Below are 26,741 nucleotides of genomic sequence, written 5' to 3'. Positions count from 1 at the left end.
GGAGGGAGTTCATGTAGTCAGATCTGAATGGCTCTCTTGCCACCACACTCAGTGTATAGTGATATCCCCAGGAATGGCACATATGTTACTCTTGTCCCTATAGGTAATGCATCTGCATAAGGTGAGCACTGTGCTTAGGTGAAAGTTTTCATGCACTGTTCTTAGTTCATGACTGTCCAGTTGGGCTGGTGGCCTTTTTGTGCCATAACAAGCCAAAAGCACCTTTGAATAATCACAGCCCTTCTGCCAGATTATCCAATGTCTGTTTTCTGGCACAGCTTCTAGGTTTTCTTACTGTCTGCTAATGGTTTGGAAGCACTCCCCTCCATCAAGTAACCTAATTCCTGTGGTTTGGTGTCTATTAGCTCTTAAATTCTTCCAAGGTTTATATCTTAGAATCCTTTACCCCCACTTTTTTTTTTTTTTGGCATTTCCACAATCTATCATGACTTTTTTGATTGGCTCTGGCATAAATACTGTGAAGTCTTACACGATATCTGGACAGTTTTCCCCAGTAGGAATTTGTTGGAAGCCTGACAGCTTTCTTGGCTTTTTCTGGAACATTAGCATCTTGAATCTGGAAAAAGTCCTTCCAGACTTCTATGATCTCTGTACTGGGCTTCTCTTCCATAACATTGACAATATTTTCCATACAGTACTATGTTTAGAAGGCTCATTAACTTTCATGGTACTCATGACCCCCTGATCAAGCGGCTAACTTAGAGACAGGTTTGGGGCAAGTAGAATAATTCAGTGCTTTTGGTGTTGAACTCCTGGGGTTCTGGATGGCCAGGGGCATTATCAAAAGAACTTTAAAAGGCAGTCCCTTACTGGCAAGGTACTTCCTGATTTTAGGGACAAAGCATCAATGGCACCAGTGCAGAAAAAAGTGTTCTGGTGTGCAGGCCTTGTTATACAACCAGAAGACTGGCAGCTGGTGTTTATCACTTCCCTCAGGGCTCAGGGGTTTTTGGCTTTATAGATAAGAGCAATCCTGAACAGAAACCTGACTACATTTGCAGAAAACAGAGTTAGCCTAACCTCTTCGGTCTTCAATGCTGGTGCTCGCTTTTCTTTGCTAATGGCCTTTGGGGCATTCCCCCCCTCCCCCCAGAATAGGGCACTTTTGTCTGTATTTAAAAACCAATTCAGGCAGATATCCTTTCTTCGACTTTCTTGATGGCTTCTGGGAACTACCTCTTCGTGAGCAGAAGCTGCTTCTCCTGTTACATTGACATTTCTTAAGCTAAACCTCTTCCTAAACTTATCACACCATCCCTTGTTGACCTTAAATTCTCCAGCTTTAGGTCCTTCACCTTCCTTTAGCCTTAAGTTGTCCTGAAATAACTTTTTCTTGAGTCATCTTGGAGTCTATAGTATGCTTTTCTTCTAGCCATCCTGTACCTATAAAAAAAAGTTGTATTTTTACTACAAGATAAAAAGGCGTTGGCAAAAAGCTCAAGGTTTCCACGCCTGTTGTATAACCTTAATCTACAGGACAGCTAAAGCAATTCAACTTTTTCTTGTAATGTCCTGAATTTTCTCTGCTGCTTGGGATCACTTCCAGCATCACTAGTATCACTTTGTATGGGTTACCTGGTGTGTTACTCCAGGTTTATGGTGTGGCACTAAACATGATGAAAAATATGAGATGCACAAAAGATCACATTATTACTGCCATGCCAATTTACTGGAGAGACAAACTGATCATGCAGAGATGATTACCATCACATGGCATGTTTAGATACTTGGGACGCTTGTGCTCACTGCAGTAGCAATAGATGACCACAAAATTATTACATGAGAACAGTATCGACTAAAGTTATTTTTATACAGTGTGATTTAATACTGCATCTTCAGGTTTACATTTCAGCTGCGGTGCCAGATATGGTCTGTTTGTGCATGTGATTAACTTTTTATAACTTTTGTGTATCCTGGTAGCCTATGATAAAATAGTATCCGTTCATTCATGAGATAGGTAACTTTTTCTTAATTTTTTGATATTTCAAGGCTATGTAGTTTTTTTCAAATTGTTGCACATCTCAAATTTTCCATTAAAAATCTCATATTTCCCAATGTATCTGACAACCCATGAAGTTCAAAGCCATGTTTTTCAAGGGCCCTCTGTATCTAGTTTTTATTATAGGAATCCTGGATATTTGATACTTGATTCAAAAAATTTTAAGTTTTTACTTAAATTCTAGTTAACATAGTATAACTGGTTTCAAGTGTACAATATAGTGACTCAACACTTCTATACAACACCCAGTACTCATTATAACCGGTATACTCCTCAATCCTCATCACCTATTTAATCTGTCCCTACCTACCTCCCCTCCAGTAATCATCCGTTTGTTCTCTATAGTTAAGAGCCTGTGTCTTCTTTCCCTCCTTTGCTCATTTGTTTCTCCAATTCCACATGAATGAAATCCTATGCTAAGCAACATAAAGAAAGACGAATACCATAACGCTCCGGCTCCATCCAAGTTGTTGCAAATGGCAAGGTTTCATTTTTTTATGACTGAGTAATATTTGTGCGTGTGTGTGTACATACCACATCTTTACCAATTCATCAGTTGATGGAACACTTGGGCTGTTTCCATAACTAGGCTATTTTATTTTATTAAAAACACTTTAAGTTCATTTAGAGAACTCCAAGCAAGCCCCTTGCTATAAGCATGGAGCCTGATGCTGGGCTCAATCTCATGAACCTGTGAGATCATGATGAGCAGAAATCAAGAGTCAGATGTTTTTTTTTTTTTTTTTATGAAATTTATTGACAAATTGGTTTCCATACAACACCCAGTGCTCATCCCAAAAGGTGCCCTCCTCAATACCCATCACCCACCCTCCCCTCCCTCCCACCCCCCATCAACCCTCAGTTTGTTCTCAGTTTTTAACAGTCTCTTATGCTTTGGCTCTCTCCCACTCTAACCTCTTTTTTTTTTTTTCCTTTCCCTCCCCCATGGGTTCCTGTTAAGTTTCTCAGGATCCACATAAGAGTGAAACCATATGGTATCTGTCTTTCTCTGTATGGCTTATTTCACTTAGCATTACACTCTCCAGTTCCATCCACGTTGCTACAAAGGGCCATATTTCATTTTTTCTCATTGCCACATAGTACTCCATTGTGTATATATACCACAATTTCTTTATCCATTCATCAGTTGATGGACATTTAGGCTCTTTCCATAATTTGGCTATTGTTGAGAGTGCTGCTATGAACATTGGGGTACAAGTGCCCCTATGCATCAGTACTCCTGTATCCCTTGGATAAATTCCTAGCAGTGCTATTGCTGGGTCATAGGGTAGGTCTATTTTTAATTTTCTGAGGAACCTCCACACTGCTTTCCAGAGCGGCTGCACCAATTTGCATTCCCACCAACAGTGCAAGAGGGTTCCCGTTTCTCCACATCCTCTCCAGCATCTATAGTCTCCTGATTTGTTCATTTTGGCCACTCTGACTGGCGTGAGGTGATACCTGAGTGTGGTTTTGATTTGTATTTCCCTGATAAGGAGCGACGCTGAACATCTTTTCATGTGCCTGTTGGCCATCTGGATGTCTTCTTTAGAGAAGTGTCTATTCATGTTTTCTGCCCATTTCTTCACTGGGTTATTTGTTTTTCGGGTGTGGAGTTTGGTGAGCTCTTTATAGATTTTAGATACTAGCCCTTTGTCCGATATGTCATTTGCAAATATCTTTTCCCATTCCGTTGGTTGCCTTTTAGTTTTGTTGTTTCCTTTGCTGTGCAGAAGCTTTTTATCTTCATAAGGTCCCAGTAATTCACTTTTGCTTTTAATTCCCTTGCCTTTGGGGATGTGTCGAGTAAGAGATTGCTACGGCTGAGGTCAGAGATCTTTTCCTGCTTTCTCCTCTAAGGTTTTGATGGTTTCCTGTCTCACATTTAGGTCCTTTATCCATTTTGAGTTTATTTTTGTAAATGGTGTGAGAAAGTGGTCTAGTTTCAACCTTCTGCATGTTGCTGTCCAGTTCTCCCAGCACCATTTGTTAAAGAGGCTGTCTTTTTTCCATTGGATGTTCTTTCCTGCTTTGTCAAAGATGAGTTGGCCAAGGAGTCAGATGTTTAACTGTACCAGCCAGGTGTCTCCATAATTAGGCTATTTTAGACAATGCTGCTATATAAAATTGGTGTATGTATCCCTTTGATTTAGTGTTCTTGTAATTTTTTTTTGTAAATACCCAGTAGAGCAATTGCTAAATCATAGAGTAGTTCTATTTTTAACTCTTAACTTTATGAGGAACCTCTATACTGTTTTCCATAGTGGCTGTAGCAGTTTGCATTCCCACCAACAGTGTAAAAGGATTCCCTTTCTTTGTATCCTCACCAACACCTGTTGTTTCTTGTGTTGATTTTAGCTAAAATACATGTCTTAATGGAACTAGCGCTGATCTCTGGTAAGGGGGTAAAGGGGACATGAAAGAGTATAAAGCAGAGAAATTTTCTGTGGCTGTCCTTGGGATACTTAGTTCTGTAATCTCCTGGCCTTTGGACAACACTCTTCTAGTAGATGATAACCTACATGAGTACTAAAAGAGCTAAACAGGGGGACCAGGGATTCTTAAGCTGTATTGACTTGGGTTGTTTCCATGCTCAACTTGGGATATGGTGAGATCTAGGAAAAGCTGGTTTGCTACTTAAATCCCTTGAGGCTGTCTGTGATTAACAAATGTGAGGAGGCACTCCAAGGAAAAACAAAAATGTGGGCAATGAGGAAAAGAGGGAAACATTTTTTTCTTACAGGGGAATGCAAATCCCTGAGCTCTGATCAGTTTCAAACCAAGTCTACCCATTAAGGTTGTTTAGAAGTGTCATTCTGTTGAGTCTTTCGCGAGGATTTGCATAGCTGTATCTGAGCCATACTGAAAATGAGTGCCAACTCCATCAGGTGGAACATTGGAAAAAGCTATTACAATGCTGATCTCCTCTTCCATGGGGAAGGTGTAGGGTTGCACAATTTAACCTTAGTCTCAGAAAATGGAGGTCCTAACAAGAACTGGAAGCCCCACACATGTTGGCAAATTCTCTAGGTGAAGAATCCCATGGTGCATTCCTACATTAGAGACATAATCATTTTTCCCCTTCCTTGTCCATTTTCACCCTATCTGCTCTTTATTCAAAGTATCTTGGTGACAGCACCATTGTCCTATAGGATCCTCCTCAAAATGGGAAGAGTTTAGTCCCTTGTGGTTGGCTGTGCTTAGAATTCCTGTGTCAGTTTCTACTCTTTTCCCATCCTCCCAAGGACATTACATGGAACTCACTCATATGAGAAGTTAGCACTAGTGATACCATACACAGTCCTTTGCAACTGATGTAGTTGCTCTTTAAGTCCAATTACAGGCCTGTTACTGACCTGATCTTTGCATTGTTACTGGTGTTGCATGAAGATCTCTGCAAATAGGGGAGAATTTTGTTTAGGTTGGACCATGACAAACTGATTGTTTCCAGGAGTCTTCCCTATAAGAGATGGCTTATGATGGTCCTCACCCATTCACACCTCCAAATTTGAGTCAAAATAAGACAGAGAATGTTACGTTTTACAAAAGACATTCTTAAGAGACCTATTTCCTCTTAAGTAATCTCCTACCAAAATATACTTGACAGAGAAACTTGCCTGAAATATTAGGTGGCCTATATTTAAAAGTTAAAAAAAAATCAGCAAGGAGGGATGAGAGATGTGGTATTCATTCTCCAGTGGATTTATATTTGGGCCTCCTCTTTCTACGCTTCCCTGTACAACCTCCTCTAAAAGAAAACAGTTGTACTTCAAGCTGACATAAACAGGGAGATACTAAAAATGAGGACTATTCCTATGCCTCGGAGTCAGGTAGATTCCTCATGAGACCATTTGTTCTGATGTTGATGTCCTTGTTTGCAGCTGGGGTGAGGGTCTAGGAACTGATCATGGGATAGGAGAATCTGATCCATCATTATACACATAAAAGGTACTTCAGTAACATTGGCTTCAAATAGCCTGTTCATTTTGTAACGTGGTAACACAGGATGGATATCCTAAGGGCCAAGTGAATCCTTACAAATACTTTGCTGGTGAAGCATCATGTGGGATTCTGACATAGTCACTGCCCAGCTCCCACAAAGCCATCAGTGCCTTGTGGGTTTTGTCTCTGGTGCTGTTTCTTTCCTTTTGGATTGAGCAGAATGCAGACTTCCTTGAGTTACAGCTTGTCTTGTGAAGAACAGGTTGTTCCACAAGGTCACACACTTGAAACTGTCCGGCAGTTCCTCAGGCATTGGTGGATGATGCATCTTGGAAATCACTCAGGAAGGGAAGGCCTTTCCATTTATAAAGCACGTCAATCCCACACTGAAGTAGAAATGAGAGCATGTCCTTTCCCTCTATATCTGATGACAGGTATGTGGTATCCTCTCCTAGATAGAAATATTCTTTGGCTGCTCTTAGGTGATTAATTGCTCTGTACTGCCTGATAAAGACTGAAGGTAATAAGACAGAAGAGGAAGAAGAGATCTCAGAGGAACCTATATCCCCATATCTTTTCTTACAGGATCATGTTAGTTCCTTGTGGGTCAACAGAATAAAGATTTCCCTGCTTATGTCTCATTAGTAGTATCAGGTAATTAGCTTCTAGCTATGTTAGATGAATGATGTCTGACCCTTTAGTATCCTGTACTTGAAAGGGTAGTAGTTTCTTTTCTCCAATATCCTCCTTGAGTCTATGAATTACTATCTCTAGGAATGGCCAGTAAATTGTGGCTATAGTGTGGTGCATATTCTAAGGTGTCCAGTGGACTTTGGGACATCTGAGCAAAGAGCTATAGATTTCATGCGCCCTAGCTACATTTGAAGGGGGAAGATGGTCCTGGATTTAGGAGTCTGCAACCTACATATCAAGGACCTGTTATTACTGGACAGAGGACAGATTCTGAACTGAGGTTTGGCTGTTTGCCACTTAAATTCATACTCAAGAGACATGGTGGGGCGAAAGGAAAGTTTGCTTTATTCTGGAAGCCAGCAACTTAGAAAAATGGCAGACTAACATTCCAAAGACCATCTTGTCCCTCCAGGTGAAGCTGCGTGTTTTTAAAGGAGCAGGCATGGGAAATGGTGAGGGGGCTGTGTGCAGGAGAAGACAGTGCTCAGTAGTTAATCATTTGTTGACATGACCCTGAACGGACTTACTGGCATCCATGGCAGTGTTTTTCAAATGCGATCAGGCCTTATTTTCTGGGAAAGTCTGATGCCTTTGTTCAAGGCCAGTGGTCTACAAAATCTCAAAGCTCTGCAAACTATAAGGGGCTTAGGTATGCAAGCGGAGTGCCTAAGCTTGAAGCGAGTTAACCTTTAAGACCAGTTGAAGTGTTGTTACACTCTTAGTGGGTTTGTTAGTAGGTCTGTCCAGACCCCCCACACTCATGTGCTCTAAGTTTTACAGGCCTCAGAAACCAGTTACACATTTGGAATGGGAAGTGGCTCAAAATTAGAGTAAAAACAGCCAGGTCTGAGAGAAGGTTCTAGGATGGCCCAGACAGAGGAGACTAAAATGTCCTATTTGCTATGATTCTAAGTTTTCATCATGTCTCCTTTTGTCCTATTCCTCAAACTTCTTATTCACTCTGCTTTTCTCCCATTCTTCTGCTTCCACAACTATTTTGACAGACTCTGCCTACAGGGGTCTCCTTTTGGAGCAGGATTCTATCCTGACAGCCCTGCTGTAGATCATGTAGGTCATCCGAGAACACTTGCCTAATACTCCTATTGTCTGAGAGGTGTTGTCCATCCATAAGTATTTGTGAAGCTTTAGGTGGAAGCATTAACCTTTTGATGTCCTAGATGGGGGTTTATCTCCAACTTCTTCCTGGACACACTCACTGGACCTTGACTACATGGCAAGAATTACCACAGGCCATGACATTCAGGCCTTTACCCAAGGCTCATACCCCCTGAGCTCAAATATCTGGCTTTTCAGTCACTGGAAGTTGATCTCATAGTGCAATGTATTCATTGATAAAGAGTCTTTATCATAATGTGGTAGTACTTACACATGGTGGCCTTTTTTGATCCGTGGATTCCATTTATCATTGGCTTTGGTTACTGTCTGAAAATGCGTATTAGAGTAAGAGCTCAAAAACATGGATCAGATCTCCAGCCTGTTAGCAAATAGATTTTGCTAAATAATGGGTGATCTTTGCCATGTGCCAGCTGTATCTCCTGGGAGTATATGTAGGAAGTACAGGACTGAAAGTAAGAAAGTTGCACCCAGGTGCCTCTGAAGATTGTTTCTTGATAGTTTTGATACAGGCTGAGGGCACTGCTGTCCGTTCCAGGTAGCCAGGCCCTGGAGACATGAAGCAGTGCTCTAACTGTACCAGTGGTCACAGTACCACCCCGCTTGGGCCTCACTATATCCTGTGAGGTAATTACGTGTGTGTCTTTAGGTGTAGGGTATGTGCTGTACTTGTGCCTTCCCAGATTAATCCTTCTCTAGTTGTGCTTGGTGGTTTTTTTTCTGGGGAATGGGTTTCTGATGTCGTGGAGGATGGGTCCCTTGGGAGAAAATCCTTATCCAACCATGTTAGGCTTGGTTTCCTGGTGCATGGTGATAAGCATTCTACTTTTCTGGGACACTCTGCTGACTGTGAGGCAGGAATCCTCTCTAGCCAGATCTAAGAAGTCTCATTCCCATCTGCTTTACTCAGTCGCATTCCCATTAGCTTTACTGTCAGTAAAGTGTGAGTCTCCAGTGGAATTGAATCTCTCTGCTCCTTAGTGATAAGCACACTATGAGCCCAGGGAGTCTGTGTCCCAACTGAGAGAGAAGAGCTGCTTATTCGTGGTGCTGAGCTACATTTGATGGGAGAAGATGGTCTTGCAGGTAGAATATGGTGCTTGTAACATCCACGTCAGGGAAAACTCCTACATCCTTATTGGTTCCTCTTAAGTGAAAAACCACTACATCTGGGGGAGTCTTTATTTTTCCCCATACAGGGAATGGAGATTGTGTTGCCTTTCCTTGCTGGCACTAATTGGTGTTTTAAAGTAGCATACATTTTTCAAAGAAAAGATTGAGATTTGGTCTAGGACATTCCACATTCTCCAACTCCCATTATATGTAATGAGGCTATACTGTCTTTCCATTTGAAACTCCCATAGTTGAGTCAGAAGGGAGACTGAGAATTTCCTTATACACAAATCTTGGCAGAAGCTAACTTAGTGGCATGGACTGAATAGACCCTGTCGTGATGCTCTCGGGATCCTTTCAAAGTTAAGTTGCTTTGACTTCTGTCCAGGGGTCAGTCTGTGGAGGAGGGGTGAAGGAAACTTAAAGTAAAAGGTAAATTTCTGAGCTCTAATCTGTTTAGACTCAGGCTTACCTGTTACAAGTGTTTGGAAACTGTCCTCCTATTGAGCACAGTGCCTGGATTTGTATAGCTGTATCTGAGCCATACTGAAGACTGGTACCAACTTCATCAGGTAGGACATTAAGGAAGAGATATTACCTAGGATCTTCTTCCCTGGAGAAGGTGTAGAGTTGCACAAACTAACGTGTGTCTCAGAATGTGGAGACCCTATAAGGTCTAAAGGGCCCCACCCTTGTCTAGTGGTTCTCCTGAGGCAGTGAATCTCCTACAGAGGCAGTCCTTCAGGTGCCAGGAGACTCAGGTTTGTGAGGGCCCTTGGCATTGGGAAGTCCAGGACTCCTGGGATGAATGTTTGTAGCAGTTATGGTTGATGGAACCTCTTCCTTCCTCCACTGAAGCAGTCAGATTGGTGCTTCTAAAGAGGGCTGTAGCTGAATTCTGGGATGTTGCCTTCATTATATGCAGCAATGCTTGAACTATTGACTCAAGATTGAATTGAAGTGGTTTCTTCAGAACACCCAATCTGGATGTGGGGTTGCTGAGCACATCTTTCTAAAGTCTTCATCAATAAAGACTGTGGCTCAGATGGGCAAACTGAGACTCTGCTCTCACACTCATCCAGGAGTTTACCAATCAGCTGGGTCACTTCTCAATTTGACTCCATTTACTGTCTCATGTGACCTTTGAAGTCATCACCTTATACCCTTATATATTCCCCCAGCTCTTCTCCTTTAGATAGTGATTTTCACCTCTGTCAAGGCTAAGATAATGCCATTATCAAGGAACATTTGCTATTGTATGTAGGATTCTAAGATGGCCCCCAGGATCTCTGCCCCTTCTTGTAAGGAACACAATTAGATGACCTTGTAATACAAGGGTGAATGGGATTTTGCAGATGTATTGCAGTCCCAGATCAGAAGACCTTGAATAGCCAAAAGGGAGGTTATCCTGGGTAGGCCTGACTTATGTAGTAAGAAATCTTAAACAATTTAAACTTTAACATTTATTTATTTATTTTTGAAAGACAGCACAAGCGGGGGTGGAGCAGAGAGAGAAGGAGACACAGAATCCAAAGCAGGCTACAGGCTCTGAGCTGTCAGCACAGAGCCCGACCTGGGGCTTGAACCCACCAACTGTGAGATCATGACCTGAGCCAAAGTCAGACGTTCAACTGACTGAGCCACACAGGCGTGCTGCCCCACCCCCCCAAATTTTTTTTAGCATTTATTTTTGAGAGACTGAGTGTGAGTGAGGGACAGGCAGAGAGGGAGATACAGAATCTGAAGCGGGTCCAGGCTCTGAGCTATCAACACAGCCCGACCTGGAGAATCCATGAACAGTGAGGTCATGACCTAAGCCACAGTCGGCCGTTAACCAACTGAGCCACCCAGATGCCCCAGTAAGAAATCTTTTAAAGACATATTAGGTATTTGCTGAGGATGGATGCCCCATTATCAATGGAGATGCTGTCTCCCACTCTGGCTTTAACGGGACAGTGACAAAGAACTGTGCCAACAACTGATCTTACAAGTGATATTTTGGCTAGTCCATCCTCCAGATGGAAATGTAGTGCAGGTATCAACTTTGCCTCTTGTAACACCCTGAGGAAATCAGTTAATCTGTGCCCAGAATCTGAGCTACAGAAACCATGTGATAATGGGCATTGTCTTCAGCCACTAAGTAGGTGGTGGTTTGTTATAGAGAAACAGAACATTTTTCACTAAAGCCATCGTTTAGCCTATTCCAGGGTCTCCAGAGCTGGTGCTGCTGGTGGCCCTGCCCTCCTGTCTGTGACTGACTGCACAGGGAGCACTTGATTGGGACTTAACCCCTCACACAGTGACAAAAGAGTATAAGTGATCATATTTTACCTTGTCATGTTGATGTAGCTGTGCCCTATCTCTTGTTTCCACCCTATCTGCTTCTTATTAAAAGTACCTTGGTGACATCATTGGGGGTCCTCCACTGAATAGAACTTGGAGAATTTTATGCTCTTAGATCCTGGTTATTTTTTATATTGGAATTCGTTCTCCATCAGTGATTATGGCCATTCCCCCTGTTCCTTTCCCCATCTTATATGAAAAATGAAATTCTTTGTAGAAGACCATATGTGGGGGGGGGGGTGTGTGGAAACTTCCTCTAAGCACCATAATCACTGTGAGGAAAAACTTGGGTTATATGCCCCTTATATCTGATAGCTGTGTGATGTAAACTCTGCCTTTTTTCTTGAATGTTTTATCAGTGAGAAGTCACCCTCTAGTTTGAAGAATTACTCATGTGGTTAATTTCCACTACAGCCATTTTCAGAGCATTACTCTCCAATGGGACTGGACCATTTTTCTACTCTCCTCTTAAGGAGGACGTGCTGACCTGCATCACTGCTACAAGTGAGCACAAATGTCACCATATATTTACCTTTCTAACTTGATGTAGCTGCTCTGTAAAGTATGGGTACATACTACATGTTCCATATTGACATGACATTGACATTGTTCCCTCTGTTCCATGAGGATACCTGTAAATAGGATATGTAGAATTTTATGGATAATCTAGGCTCAGACCATGAAGAACTGTAGGTTCCTAGGATTCTTCCCTGTAAGATACCTTATGGTTATCACTGTCCACCCACCCACACTTTCAAATTTGAACAATGTACATATGTAAAGTAAGTTGTATCTTTGCAGAAGAAATTAGTGAAGAGACCTATTCCCTCTTGCAATAGTGCAAAGCAATCTCCCACCAAACTGGAAATGAGAGGTCTATTCCTTACCTGAAATTACAGCCATCTATTTTGGAGTGAAATCTATGAGAAAGGTCAGCCAGAAGGGATGAGTGGGGTGTTGATTCTCCGGTGGATTTGTCTATTTTTTTTCTAACCTTCTCCCTGTGGCCTGATTTAGAAGAAAACAGCCATATTTGCAGCTAAAGAGGGGATGAAAAAAGGACTATTTCTATATTTTTTAGAGTTGTATATGTTCCTCATGAGTCAAATTGTATAAAGCTGATGTGTCCCTATTCTCAGCTAGGGTCACATAAATAAGGACTGCTCATGGGGTGTGGGTAAAGTGATGTCTGATCTTCAAGACTGGTCCCTTTAAAAGGGGGTAGACTCCCTCTTCCAATGTTCTTATTGGCTAGGGGAGGCAGCACAAAACAGGAGTGTACCTTGAGGGTTCTTGTGTATTTTCTACATGATATCACCGAATGTCCCAGCAAAGATCTATTCTCCCATAGATAAGCTACATTTGAAGGGGGAGAAGGTGGTCCCAGAGGTTATAAGACCATGTTCTTGACACACAGATAGGAACTTGGGTGTGTCTATCATTCCTGAAAGAGTACCCATTCTCGTGTGATCCAGAACGGTAGTCTTCAATCATTAGTCACACAGGTGGAAAGGAAGGTGGCTGAGAGTTAACCTGAGAATACTCATCCAGGAATGAGGGCTGCAGGTGTACCAAAACAGGTGGAAAGTTTGTCTTTTCTGTTTTCTAATTTTATTCAGTTTTTTTGAAGTAAAATATCTCACTGATGTATTACGTCAAGGGATCTAGAAGATGTCACAGAGCACCCTAGCTTCTGCAGACTTGCATACCTATTCCAGAAGAATGCAGATGCTCCAACGTTTTCCTTTGAGTAGGAAAGGTAAAGATGAATCACACTGTAGCAAGGATATTTCAGTTCTATAACTTAGGTCTCTGACATCCTTTTTTTTTGGTGTGATAGTGTCTGTTTCCTGCTCCTATGATAAGTTTTATTATAGATTCCTCAGCCCACTCAGACTTGTTCCCATCTCTGTGTCTTAATGTTGTCTGCCAGAGTTTTGAGTAACTTAGAATTCTACTTACTGGAGATTTTTTTTTAATCGGATATAATTTGACAAAACTTAAGGTATATAGTGTTAGAGTGTACACAATATAGTTTTATTTTGATACATATAATGGTATGATTTCCATTATAATTTTCACATATGCTTAAAGTACAGTGTTGTCTATAGTCAATGTACTGTACATTAGATCCCCATGGCTTACTTAGTATTCATTACAAGTTGGTGCCCTTAGACATCAGTCTTATCTATCACCCCTGTCCCTTTGTAACCACTGCTTTACTCTCTGGTGGTGGTGAAACTTTGGTTTTGTTTTAGGAGTTTGGCTTTTTAAGATTCCACATATAAGTGATACATACTAGGCTTTTTCTGACTTCTCTCACTTTGCATAATGTGCTGAAGGTCCATCCTGCAAATGGTAGGATATCCTCCTTTCTCATGGCTGAATAATATTCCATCGTGTGTATATATAACATCCATTTTATCTGTTCATCCATTGATAGGCATTTGGGTCATTTCCACATCTTGGCTATTGTGACTAATGCTGTGGTAAATGAGAATGTATTTTTATCTGTATAAAAATTTCAAATTTCTGCTTTCATATTCTTTGGCTATACTCCCATAAAGGGAACGGCTGGGCTGTATGGTAGCCCTGTTAATTTTTTGAGAAACCTCCATATTGTTGGCCCTAAGGGTTAGACCAATTCACATTCCCATCAACGTAAGTGTTCCTTTTCACCACATCCTTGGTCAAACCTTCCTCTTGACTTGGTATTAGCTGTTCTAACAGGTGTGAGGTGCTCTCTCATTGTTGCTTTTTGTATATCCCTGTTGATGACTGATGTTGAGCATCTTCTCACGTGCCTTTTAGCCTATTTTAATGTCCTCTTTGAAGAAATGTGTATTTAGTTTTTCCTGTTTAATCAGATGGCTTTTCTGTTAAAGTTGTTTATAGATTTTTGGATACATCCCCCTTATTCAATATATGGTTTGCAAAATACTCCTTCCCTCTGTAGATACAAAATCAACACACAGAAATCAGTTGTATTCATTTACACTAATGACGAAGCTTGAAGGCGGTATCAAAGTTTCTCATTAACAGTAACACCCAAAACAATAAGATATTAAAAATTAACCAAAGAAGTGAAAGATCTGTACAAGACAACTATAAGACTTTGCTGAAATGAATTTTTAAAAGACACAAATGGAAAGGGATCCCATGTTGATGGACCAAAAGAATAAATGTTAAAATGGCCATGTTCCCATTTACAGATACAGTGTAATCCCCATCAAAATACCAAAGGTATTTTTTCACAGAAATAGAAGGAAAAAAATCCTATGATTTGTGTGAAAGCCACAAAAGACTGAATAGCCAAAGCAATTAAAAGGAAAATGAACAAAGTGAGAGGTATCCTATTCCTGATTTCAAACTAATACTACAAAGCCATAGTAATAAAAACTGTATGGTACATAGCACATATGTAGAGACCAATGGAGCAGAACAGTGAGCCCAGAATTAAAACCTAGCATATATGGTCGAATAATACTTGGCAAGGGAACCAAGCACAGTGTCTTCAACAAATAGTGCTATGAAAACTGGATAAAACCATGCAGAACAATTAAATTTGATGCATGACTCCTAGAAATGATCTTGAAATGGATCAGAGATGTAAACGTAAGGCCTGACACCATAGAAATCCTAGGAAAAAAAAACCTTGAAGTTCATTGACAAATGTCTTGATTTTCTTTTTTGGAAATTACTTCAAAAGCACAACCAATAAGAACAAAAATCAAATGGGACTACAGCAAACTCCAACATCTGTACAGCAATAGGAACAATTAATAAAAGGAAAAGATTCATAAGCTTTCATTGGATTCTATTGGTAGTTTTGTTGTCTCAAAAAACATTGAAAAATTTTTTTTAAAAAGACAGGGCAAGCTGAGGAGGGGCAGAGAGAGAAGACACAATCCAAAGCAGGCTCCAAGCTCTGAGCTGTCAGCTCAGAGCCCAACATGGGATTTGAACCCACAAACCATGAGATCATGACCTGAGCCAAAGCTGGACACTTAACAGAGGCACCTGGGTGGCTCAGTCGGTTCTTTTAAAAAATATATGTCCGGGGGCGCCTGGGTGGCGCAGTCGGTTAAGCGTCCGGCTTCAGCCAGGTCACGATCTCGCGGTCCGTGGGTTCGAGCCCCGCGTCGGGCTCTGGGCTGATGGCTCAGAGCCTGGAGCCTGTTTCCGATTCTGTGTCTCCCTCTCTCTCTGCCCCTCCCCCATTCATGCTCTGTCTCTCTCTGTCCCAAAAATAAAATAAACGTTGAAAAAAAAATACATATAAAAAAAAAATATATATGTCCAGGAATATAACTGAATGTTGTACTAGCTAATGTTTAATTGGCTTCAAATGTAGTGATTTTTTTGAAGCAGTCTTCTGTGGGAGAAATCTACATTATCTCTTTCCTACATTGCAGTGGAATGGATACTGGGGTTTTAGGTTTAATTCCTGTGTAAACTTCAATATGTCAGTTACTACTATATTTCTAGTTGTAACTTATTTAGGGGACAATGTGATCTAAAATTGTTACTTTAGTTTAATAATTCTAGTTCTTGAGCTTCTAAGAACTGTCCACTTCTCTCTTCAATTTAATATATGGTCTTCTTGGATAGAAGAATCTAATTCCCTCTTCTGACATTTATCTTTACATTTCATCCTGTGAATACTAATAAAGCCTGGCATGGGAAGTACTCAGGACTGACTCAGAAGCACAGGTGAGGGGTGTCTTAAAAGCTTGTCCTGCTGCCTTTGCTGCAAGGACTAACCCTGGATCACAGTGGTTTATACATTTTGCTGATAGACCAAAGTGAAGGGTCCCATGGCTATTTGGGGTTGACTTTCCCACAGGGGTCCATGAAGGTTTTGTGATCCTCCTTATGCCAATCCCCCTATGTCCCAGTCTAAGATCTCTTTAATTTGTCTGACGTTAAGTGTCAGAACTGAGATTATCCCATTCTCAGAGTACTTGAGATTGGCCAGTGGGCTCTCTTATTTTCTGGATGCTGAGGAGATTTTAGCTCTGATTTAAGCCCAGACAAGTCTTACAGGATGTTTACTGCATAGGCAGTGTGCATTGGGAGCCTGGGCTTATCCATTCTTGCCCCCAAGGCTGGCACCCCTGGAATCTCAGGTCTCTGGTTTTCACAGCACTAGCTGTGATCCTTCTTCCAGTGTTTCTTTGGGGAACTAAGTTACATATCTTCAAGTGTTGAAACATTTAGGCAATGGCTTACTTAATCTGTGGGTTCCTTTTTCCATTGTGAGTGATGACTCTGAGAATGCAGGTCCATAGGTTAGAACATCATGTCATGGACCATCAAGGAAACTCTGAACCAAACAACTTAAAAGTCTATACCTCCTTCCACTGTGTGCTGTGGGGATACCTGAGGAGAGTTTGAGCGATTGAAATGCAAAAATTCTGTCCCTTTTTATTCCCAGTCCCTTGATAATTATGCTGACAATGTAACTTTAAGGGTTATTAAAAGTGTTCTCAATTTGCGTATTACAGTCATTCTTTTTCCCTGGGTGCTGAGAGGTAAAGGTTCCTCGGGTTGGACTCAGGAATCCTCCCAGGTTGACTCAGAGTGCAGTTTCTTATGGGTCTCTGCCCACTGGACACCACTCCAACCCCCAGAAGATCTGGAGGATTTGTACAGCCAAATCTGAGTGACTCCCTTGTATCCCACACTCAGTGCATAAAGTGATGTTCTCAGGGATGGGCCAATGCAGCTGTGATTCTGGTTGCTACTGGTGATAAACCTGCACAAGATGAACACCAACATCTTAATCCTCTTGGTAGTCAGGGAAGAAAAATTTTGGGAAATCCCTTCCTTTCACTGGAATGATTTGCATGTGATAGGTATGTTTCCATCAGAACTCGTGGTGGAATCTAGGAATGAAATTTCTGGGCTGAGGAAGAATACTTTGTGGGAAGGTTTTCAATGTATATTTAGTTATCATTAAAACTCTGGGTGTTCAAGGGGCACCTTGGTGGCTCAGTTAGGTGAACGACTTCACCTCAGGTCATGATCTTGTGGTTTGGGGGTTTGAGCCCCGTGTTAGGCTCTGTGCTGACAGCTCAGAGCCTGGAGCCTGCTTCAGATTCAGCAGCTCCCTCTTCTCTGTCCCTTCCCCACTAGCACCTGTGCGTGCTCTCTCAAAAATTAAAAAAAAAATTAAACTCTGGGTTTTCAATATTTACTTTCTCTTAAACAAGCTTTAATTATCTCAAGGCATTTGTCTCCACATTTTAAATGGATACTGTACATAACACCTTTTTAATACTCTAGGTTGGGATGCTAACCAGTATCTTGTTCTTGTGACTATTATCCTCTTGATTAGTGCTGCCTGTGAAAGAATGATCCCAGTATTACAAAAATATAGTAAACCTCAGTGGTCAGTATGGATTCCCCTGAATGTAGAATGTGAAATAAGAATTTTAGACCAGTACTGTAATCTCCTTGGTGCTATAACAAATGACCACCAATTTTTGGCTTCAACAAAACCAACCTATTTTAATTCTCAATTTTAGAGATGAGAAATTAAAAACTAGTGTCATTTGAGGGGCAAGGGGCCAAGATGGTGGGGCAGCATGGAATTCTTCTGCTTCCCTGATCCCTGAAATGCAGCTAGATCAACACCAAACCATCTTGCACACCTAGAAAATTGATCTGAGGATTAACGCAACAATCTATATAACTTGAGCCACAGAACTTGGCAGGTCTGTGGTGCAGAGAAGTGAACTGAGGGAGAGAGAAGCCACGGAGGGTAGGGAGCTGTGTTTGCTTGCTGAGAGGATGGAGACAGAGGGGAGAGTACAGGAAAAGCACTACCTCTGAAAGCAGCTGGAGAGAGAGTGGAAACACCCATAAAGGACTGAACAAGAAAGGGGTAAAGGAGAGGGTTTGAATGCCATTAGGACTCTATAAATGGGGGAGTGCAGAATCTGAAACTCCTCAGCTTGATAATTGGTGGAGCTCTGGTGGGAAGGACAAATCCCTAGGAGCACTCAGCTTGATAACTGGTGGAGCTCTGGTGGGAAGGACAAATCCCTAGGAGCAGACAGCAAGGTCTGATGGGTCCTCAGGCCACATGGGGAGAGGCGGCTCTCCTGAGAGGATATTTGGTAGAAGCTATGTAGCCTCCCCACAAGCAAAGTCCCAGTGGGCCCCAAAGAACAGCCATGTTTGTTGGTGTTGGAACAAGGGTTAAGGGGTGGCGAAGCCTGGTGCCAGATGTGTGTTGTGATTTATCATAATTCCTGAAACGCTGCTGTTACAGGATTGTGTGAACTTTTTCTGGGGCAGACTGGTACCCAGCCACAGTCTCTGAGCATCTACCACAGTGCAGTCATGTGAACGTTCCTGGGGGGCGGGCTGGCACTTGGCCATTACTCAGACCCTCCATCAGAGGGTTGGAGTGGGCCCATGCTGCAGGGCCCTCAGAAGTGAGGGGTTTGGAAACAGCCCCATCTGAGATAAAATTCACCCTAAAAGAAAGGAAGGAATTCACCCCAAAAGAAAGAGCATGAAGAAATTACAGCCAGGGACTTAATCAACACAGATATAGGCAAGATGTCTGAACCAGAATTTAGAGTCATAATAAGAATACTAGCTGGGTTTGAAAACATGAATCCCTTTTTGCAGAGATAAAAGGAGTAAAATCTAGTCAGGATGAAATTAAAAATCCTATAACTGACATGCAATCTTAAATGGTTGCCACGGTGGCAAGGATGGGTGAAGCAGAGCAGTGAATCCATGATACAGAGGACAAACTTATGGAGAATAATGAAGCAGAAAAGAGGGAAACTAAGGAAAAACATGATATAAGAATTAGAGAACTCAGTGACTCATTAAAAAGGAATAACTTCCTAATCATAGGGGCCCCAGAAGATGAGGAGAGAAAAGGGTATGGAAGGTTTATGTGAGCAAATGATAGTGGAAAGCTTTCCTAACCTGGAGAAAGACACAGACATCAAAATCCAGGAAGCACAGAGAACTCCTATTAAATTCAACAAAAACTATCAACAAGGCGTATCATAGTCAAATTGACACAACACACAGACAAGGAAAGAATCAAGAAACCAGCAAGGGAAAAAAGTCCTTAACATATAAGCAAAAATAGATCAGGTTCACAGCAGACCTATCCACAGAAACTTGGCCGGCCAGAAAGGAGTGGCAGGATATATTCAATGTAATGAATTAGAAAAATATGCAGCCAATAATTCTTTATTCAGCAAGGCTGTCATTCAAAATGAGAGGGAGAGGGAACAAAAAACCCAAAAGCAATGAAGGCTAGAAAGGACCAGAGATCACCACCAGAAACTCTAACTTTACAGGCAACGTAATGGCAATAAATTCATATCTTTGGGTACTCACTCTAAATGTCAATAGACTAAATGCTCCAGTCAAAAGACAGGGTAACAGGATGGGTAAGAAAACAAGATCCATCTATATGCTGTTTAAAAGAGACCATTTTTAGACCTAAAGACACCTTCAAATTGAAAGTAAGGGGATGGAGAACCATATGTTACGCTAATGGTCGCCAAAAGAAAGAGTAGCCACACTGATAGCAGACAATCTATATCTTAAAGAATGTAACAAGATGAAGAAGGGCAGTATATCAAAATTAAGAGGTCTACATTCCCACCAACAGTGCAAGACGGTTCCCGTTTGTCCACATCCTCTCCAGCATCTATGGTCTCCTGATTTCATATTAGCCACTCTGACTGGCATGAGGTGATATCTGAGTGTGGTTTTGATTTGTATTTCCCTGATGAGGGGCAACGTTCAGCATATTGTCATGTGCCTGTTGGTCATCTGGATGTCTTCTTTAGAGAAGTGTCTATTCATGTTTTCTGCCCATTTCTTCATTGGATTATTTGTTTTTTGGGTGTGGAGTTTGGTGAACTCTTTATAGATTTTGGATACTGGCCCTTTGTCCAATATGTCATTTGCAACTATCTTTTCCCATTCTGTTGGTTGCCTTTTAGTTTTGTTGATTGTTTCCTTTGCTGTGCAGAAGCTGTTTATCTTCATGAGGTCCCAATAGTTCACTTTCGCTTTTAATTCCCTTGCCCTTGGGGATGTGTCAAGTAAGAAATTGCTGTGGCTGAGGTCAGAGGTTTTTTTCCTGCTTTCTCCTCTAGGGTTTTGATGGTTTCCTGTCTCACATTCAGGTCCTTTATCCATTTTGAGTTTTTGTGAATGTTGTAATAAAGTGGTCTAGTTTCATCCTTCTGCATGTTGCTGTCCAGTTCTCCCAGCACCATTTGTTAAAGAAACTGGTGCAGCTGCTCTAGAAAATAGTGTGGAGTTTCCTCAAAAAATTAAAAATAGACCTACCCTATGACCCAGCAATAGCACTGCTAGAAACTTACCTAAGGGATACAGGAGTACTGATGCATAGGAGCACTTGTACCCCAATGTTTATAGCAGCACTCTCAACAATAGCCAAATTATGGAAAGAGCCTAAATGTCCATCAACTGACAAATGGATAAAGAAATAGTGGTTTATGTACACAATGGAATACTACTTGGCAATGAGAAAGAATGAACGATGGCCCTTTGTAGCAACGTGGATGGAACTGGAGAGTGTTATGTTAAGTGAAATAAGTCATACAGAGAAAGACAGATACCTTATGTTTTCACTCTTATGTGGATCCTGAGAAACTTGTCTATGGGGGAGGGGAAGAAAAAAAGTTAGGGAGAGAGCCAAAACATAAGAGAGTCTTAAAAACAGAACAAACTGAGGGTTGAGGGGGTGGGAGGGAGGGAGGGGAGGGTGGGTGATGGGTATTGAGGAGGGCACCTTTTGGGAAGAGCATGGGGTGTTGTATGAAAACCAATTTGACAGTAAACTTCATAGTAAAAAAAAATGAAGTGAGATACATTTACAGTACCATACTGTATTTGTCAAAACATTTGCATATAAATGGACCCACTCAGTTCAAACCTATGGTGTTCAGAGATCGACTATATTTAACTGAAAGGAATTTAATAGAGACAGTTTATAGAAGCATGTCAAAGTTAAGGTATCAATTAAAGATGATGTGGTACTCCCCCAAAATTCATATGTTGAAATCCTAATCCACAAAGGTGATGGTATAGTAGATGGGGACTTTGAGAAGGGCTTAATTCATGAGGGTGGAACCCTCAGGAGTAGGATTAGTGCCTTATAAAAGAAACCCCGCAGAACTCCCTAACGCTTTCCACCCTGTGAGGACACAAGGTGGAAATCTGCCGTCCAGAAGAAGGTTTTCACCTGACCATGTTGGTACCCCAATCTTGGACTTCCCATCTCCAAACTATGAGAAATAAATTCCTGTGTTTATAAAAAAAACAACAAAATTGATGTCTATCCACCAAGAAGACCTAACAATTGTAAACATTTATGCCCCCAATGTGAAGGACCTAAATATGTAAATCAAGCACAAACTCATGGATAACAATACCATAATAGTACGGGACTTCAACACCCCACTTACAGCAATGGACAGATTAAGCAGAAAATCAACAAGGAAGCAATGGCTTTGAATGACACATTGGACTGGATGGACTTAACAGATATATTCAGGACATTTCCTCCTCAGGTAGCAGAATACATATTCTTAAGTGCACATGGAACATTCTTCAGAAAAGATCCCCTATTAGGACACAAATCAGCCCTCGACAAGTAAAAAAGATCAAGATATATTGATCTTGATGTATATTTTCAGACCACAACTCTAAGAAACTCAAAATCAACCACGAGAAAAAACTTGGAAAAACAACGAATACTTGGAGACTAGAGCACATCCTATGAAAGAATGAATGGGCTAAGAAGTTAAAAAGGAAATTAAAAAGTACAAGGAAGTCAATGGAAATGACACCACAACCCGAAACCTCTGGGATGCCGCATAGGTGGTCACAAGAGGGAAGCATATAGCAATCCAGGCCCTCTTAAGGATGGAAGAAAGGTCTCAGGTACACAACCTAACCTTAAACCTTAAAGAGCTGGAAAAAGAACAATAAAACCCCAAACCAGGAGAAGATGGGAAATAATAAAGATAAGGGCAGAAATCAATGCTATTGAAATAAAAAAAAAAAAATAGAAAACATCAGTGAAACCAGGAGCTGGTTCTTTGAAAGAATTAACAAGATAACTCCCTAGCCAGTTTGATGAAAAAGGAAAAGGAAAGGACCTAAAAAAATAAGAGGAGAGATCATAATCAACACTGCAGAAATACCAACAAAAATAGAATAATATGAGCAATTATATGCCAATAAATTGGGCAATCTGGAAGAAATGGACAAATTCTTAGAAACATGTAAACTCCCAAAACCTAAATAAGAAGAAATAGAAAACTTGAGTAGTCCCATAACCAGTAAAGAAAATGAATTACTAATCAAAAATCTCCCCCAAAAAAGAGTCCAGGGCCAGATGGCTTTCCAGGGGGTATTCTACCAAAGAAGAGTTAACATCTATTCTTTAGAAGTTGTTCCAAAAAATAGAAATGGAAGGAAAACTTCCAAACTCATTCTATGAAGCCAGCATTACCTTGATTCCAAAACTAGACAAAGGTCCCACTAAAAAGAACTACAGACCAATTTCTCTGATGAGCATGGATGCAAAATCCTGAAGATACTAGCCAACAGGATCCAACAATACATTAAAAGAATTATTCACCATGACCAAGTGGAGTTTATACCTGGGATGCAGGGCTTGTTCAATGTCTGCAAAACAGTCAATGAGCTACATCACATCAATAAAAGAAAGGATAAGAGCCACATGATCCTCTCAATAGACACAGAGAAAGCATTTGACAGAGTACAGCATCCTTTCTTGATAAAAACCCTCAAAGTAGGGATAGAAGGATCATACCTCAAGATCGTAAAAGCCATATATGAAAGACCCACTGCTAATAACATCCTCAATGGGGAAAGACAGTTTTCCCTGTAAGGTCAGGAACACGACAGGGATGTCCACTATTGCAATTGTTATTCAACACAGTATTGGAAGTCCTAGCCTCAGCAGACAGCACAAAGAAAGGGCATACAAAGCGTCAAGGAAGAAGTCAAACTTTCACTGTTTGGACATGACATGATACTCTAAATGGAAAAACAAAAAGACTCCACCAAGAAACTTCTAGAAATGATCCATGAATTCAGCAAAGTCTCAGGATATAGAATCAATGCACAGAAATCGGTTGCATTCCTATACGCCAATAATGAAGCAATGGAAAGAGAAATCAAGGAATCATTCCCATTTACAATTGCACCAAAACCCATAAAATACCTAGGAATAAACCTAACCAAAGAGGTGAAAAATCTAGACACTGAAAACTGTAGAAAGCTTATGAAAGAAATTGAAGACACAAAAAAATGGAAAAATATTCCATGCTCATGGATTAGAAGAGCACATATTGTTAAAATGTCAATACTACCCGAAGCAATATATATATTCACTACAATCCCTATCAAAATAACACCTGCATTCTTCACAGAGCTAGAACAAACAATCCTAAAATTGGTATGGAACCAGAAAAGATCCTGAATAGTCAAAGCAATCCTGAAAAAGAAAACCAAAATTTGAGGCATCACAATCCTGGACTTCAAGCTGTATTACAAACCTGTAATCATCAAGACAGTATGGTACTGGCACAAAAACACACTTGTTCAATGGGACAGAATAGAGAACCCAGAAATCGACCCACAAATGTATAGCCAACTAATCTTGACAAAGCAGGAAAGAATATCCACTGGAATAAAGATGGTCTCTTCAGCAAATGGTGTTGGGAAAACTGGACAGTGACATGTAGGAGAATGAACCTGGACCACTTTTGTACACCATACACAAAAATAAAATGGATAAAAAGGCCTAAATGTAAGGCAGGAAACCATCAGAATCCTAGGGGAGAAAACACAAGAACATCTTTGACCTTGGCCGCAGCAACTACTTACTCAACATGTCTCTGGAGACAAGGGAAACAAAAGCAAAAATGAACTATTGGGACCTCATCAAGATAGAAGCTTCTGCACAGCAAGAGAATCAGCAAAACTAAAAGGCAACCAACAGAATGGGAGAAGATATTTGCAAATGACATATCAGATAAAGGGTTAATACCTAAAATCTATAAAGAACTGATTAAACAACACCCAAAAAACAATCTAGTGAAGAGATGGGCAAAAGACATGAATAGACAACTTTTTCCAAAGAAGATATCTAGATGGCTAGCAGAACATGAAAAAATGCTCAGTATCACTTATCAGGGGAATACAAATCAAAACCACAATGAGATACCACCTCAAACCAGTCATAATGGCTAAAATTAACAACTCAGGCAACAACAGATGTTGGCAAGGATGCAGAGAAAGAGGATCTCTTTTGCGCTGCTGGTTGGAATGCAAACTGGTGCAGCCACTCTGGAAAACATTATGGAGTTTCCTCATAAGGTTAAAAATATAACTACCCTATGACCCAGCAATTGCATCACTAGGTATTTATCCAAGGGGCACATGCACCCCTATGTTTATAGTAGTTTTATCAACAATAACCAAAGCATGGAAAGAGCCCAAGTGTCCATCGACAGATGGATGGATAAAGAAGGTGTGGTACATATATACAATGGAGTATTACTTGGAAATCAAAGAATAAAATCTTGCCATTTGCAACAATGTGGATGCAACTAGAGTGTATTATGCTAAGCGAAATTAGAGAAAGACAAATATCCTATGACTTCACTCATGGAATTTAAGATACAAAACAGACGAACATAAGGGAAGCAAAAAAACAGGGAGGGGACAAAACAGACTCTTAAATATAGAGGACACTCAGCGTTGCTGGAAGGGTTGTGGGTGGGGGGAGGAGTTAAATGGGTAGGGGGCATTTTAAGGAAGATACTTGTTGAGATGAATACTGGGTGTTACACATAGGGGATGCATCACTGGAATACACTCCTGAAATCATCATTGCACTATATGCTAATTAACTTGGGTGTAAGTTAAAAAGTAAAACACACACACAAATTAGTGTCATTTGATAAAATCAAGTGTTTGAAGGGATGTGTTCTCTAGTTGTCTACAGGGACTTTGGTAATGTTCTCCTGTCTCCATAGGAACCTCCACTGATCAGATCTGAGGAATTTTATGCATTTATCAACTTTTTTTTTTTTTTTTTTTTTTTTTTTTTTGGGACAGAGACAGAGCATGAACGGGGGAGGGGCAGAGAGAGAGGGAGACACAGAATCGGAAACAGGCTCCAGGCTCTGAGCCATCAGCCCAGAGCCTGACGCGGGGCTCAAACTCACGGACCGCGAGATCGTGACCTGGCTGAAGTCGGACGCTTAACCGACTGCGCCACCCAGGCGCCCCTGGAATTTTATGCATTTAGCTGTTCATTGTTTACTGCAAGTTATTGGTTCCTAGAATTTTCCCCAGTCCATGGAGATTTTTGATGCCCCAGCCTAACTTGCATGAAATAATAATATAGCTTAGAAGAAGGAAATGCCTTTTGGGGAGAGGCAGTACTAGTGAAGACACCTGTACCATACTGAGGGGGGTCATGTGGCTTATACTCTTTCCCCTAAAATGTAGAGACTACTTTTGAGTGAAACCTTTCAAACTTGGACATGTCTGGAAGGTGAGATGGCCAGTGTGTGATGTGTGATTGTTCACAGTTGGATTTCTACTTTTTTTTTTTTTTTTTTTTTTGCTAACCTATCCTGTACTACCTGATCCGGGAGAAGACCTTAAAGGGTGATGGAGAAGGAACTTGTATTCCTGTAATATCTTACTGGGCCACCTGTGCTGCTCATGAATCAACATGAATAAAGATGACTTACCTGGCTTATGTCAGTTAGCTATTATAACTATGTACTGGCCACCAAATGTAAGCAGAAGTGACAACCTTCAGGATCATACTCTTTTAAAGGAGGTGGCTTCCTCTCTTTAATTATCCTTGTTACTGACTGAGGCTAAGACTGAACTCTAGGAATGTCAGACCAAAAGCCAAGGCATGTTCCTGGAGCATTTTCACTGGTGCACCCTCTAAGAAGTAACCACTGGGCTAGGGCTTCCAAACAAAGAGCTGCTTTCTATTCACAGTCCTGAGCTACCTTTGATGGGCCAAGATGGATCCCATCTTGATGGGTTCTGGAGGTGGAGTAGGTTGCTTATAACAGCCAGATCAGGGAAACAATAGTTTCCTTCTCCAAACATACCTACAAATTTCATGTGTCCTGAAATGTATCGTTCTCCAGACACCAGGGGATAGTGAAGACTTCTCAGTGTTAAGAACTGTTACATCTGGGAGAGAAGCTTTCATCTTGCCCAGACTGGGCGTGGAGGTTGCTTTGCTTTGTTTCTTGCTAGAACTCAATTTGAACAACTTCTACTTTGGTAGGGAAGATTGTAATCTGTTCTCTAACCTACACCTTCCCCTTCAGCTCACTTTATTTCTAATGGGGTTATCCTGTTCTCACATTTGAAACTCCCATGGTTGAGTCATGAGGGGGACTAA

The sequence above is a fragment of the Lynx canadensis genome, chromosome B1 (genome assembly GCF_007474595.2).
Source record: "Lynx canadensis isolate LIC74 chromosome B1, mLynCan4.pri.v2, whole genome shotgun sequence".
Taxonomy (NCBI): domain Eukaryota; kingdom Metazoa; phylum Chordata; class Mammalia; order Carnivora; family Felidae; genus Lynx; species Lynx canadensis.
Note: the sequence above shows the minus strand (reverse complement) of the source record.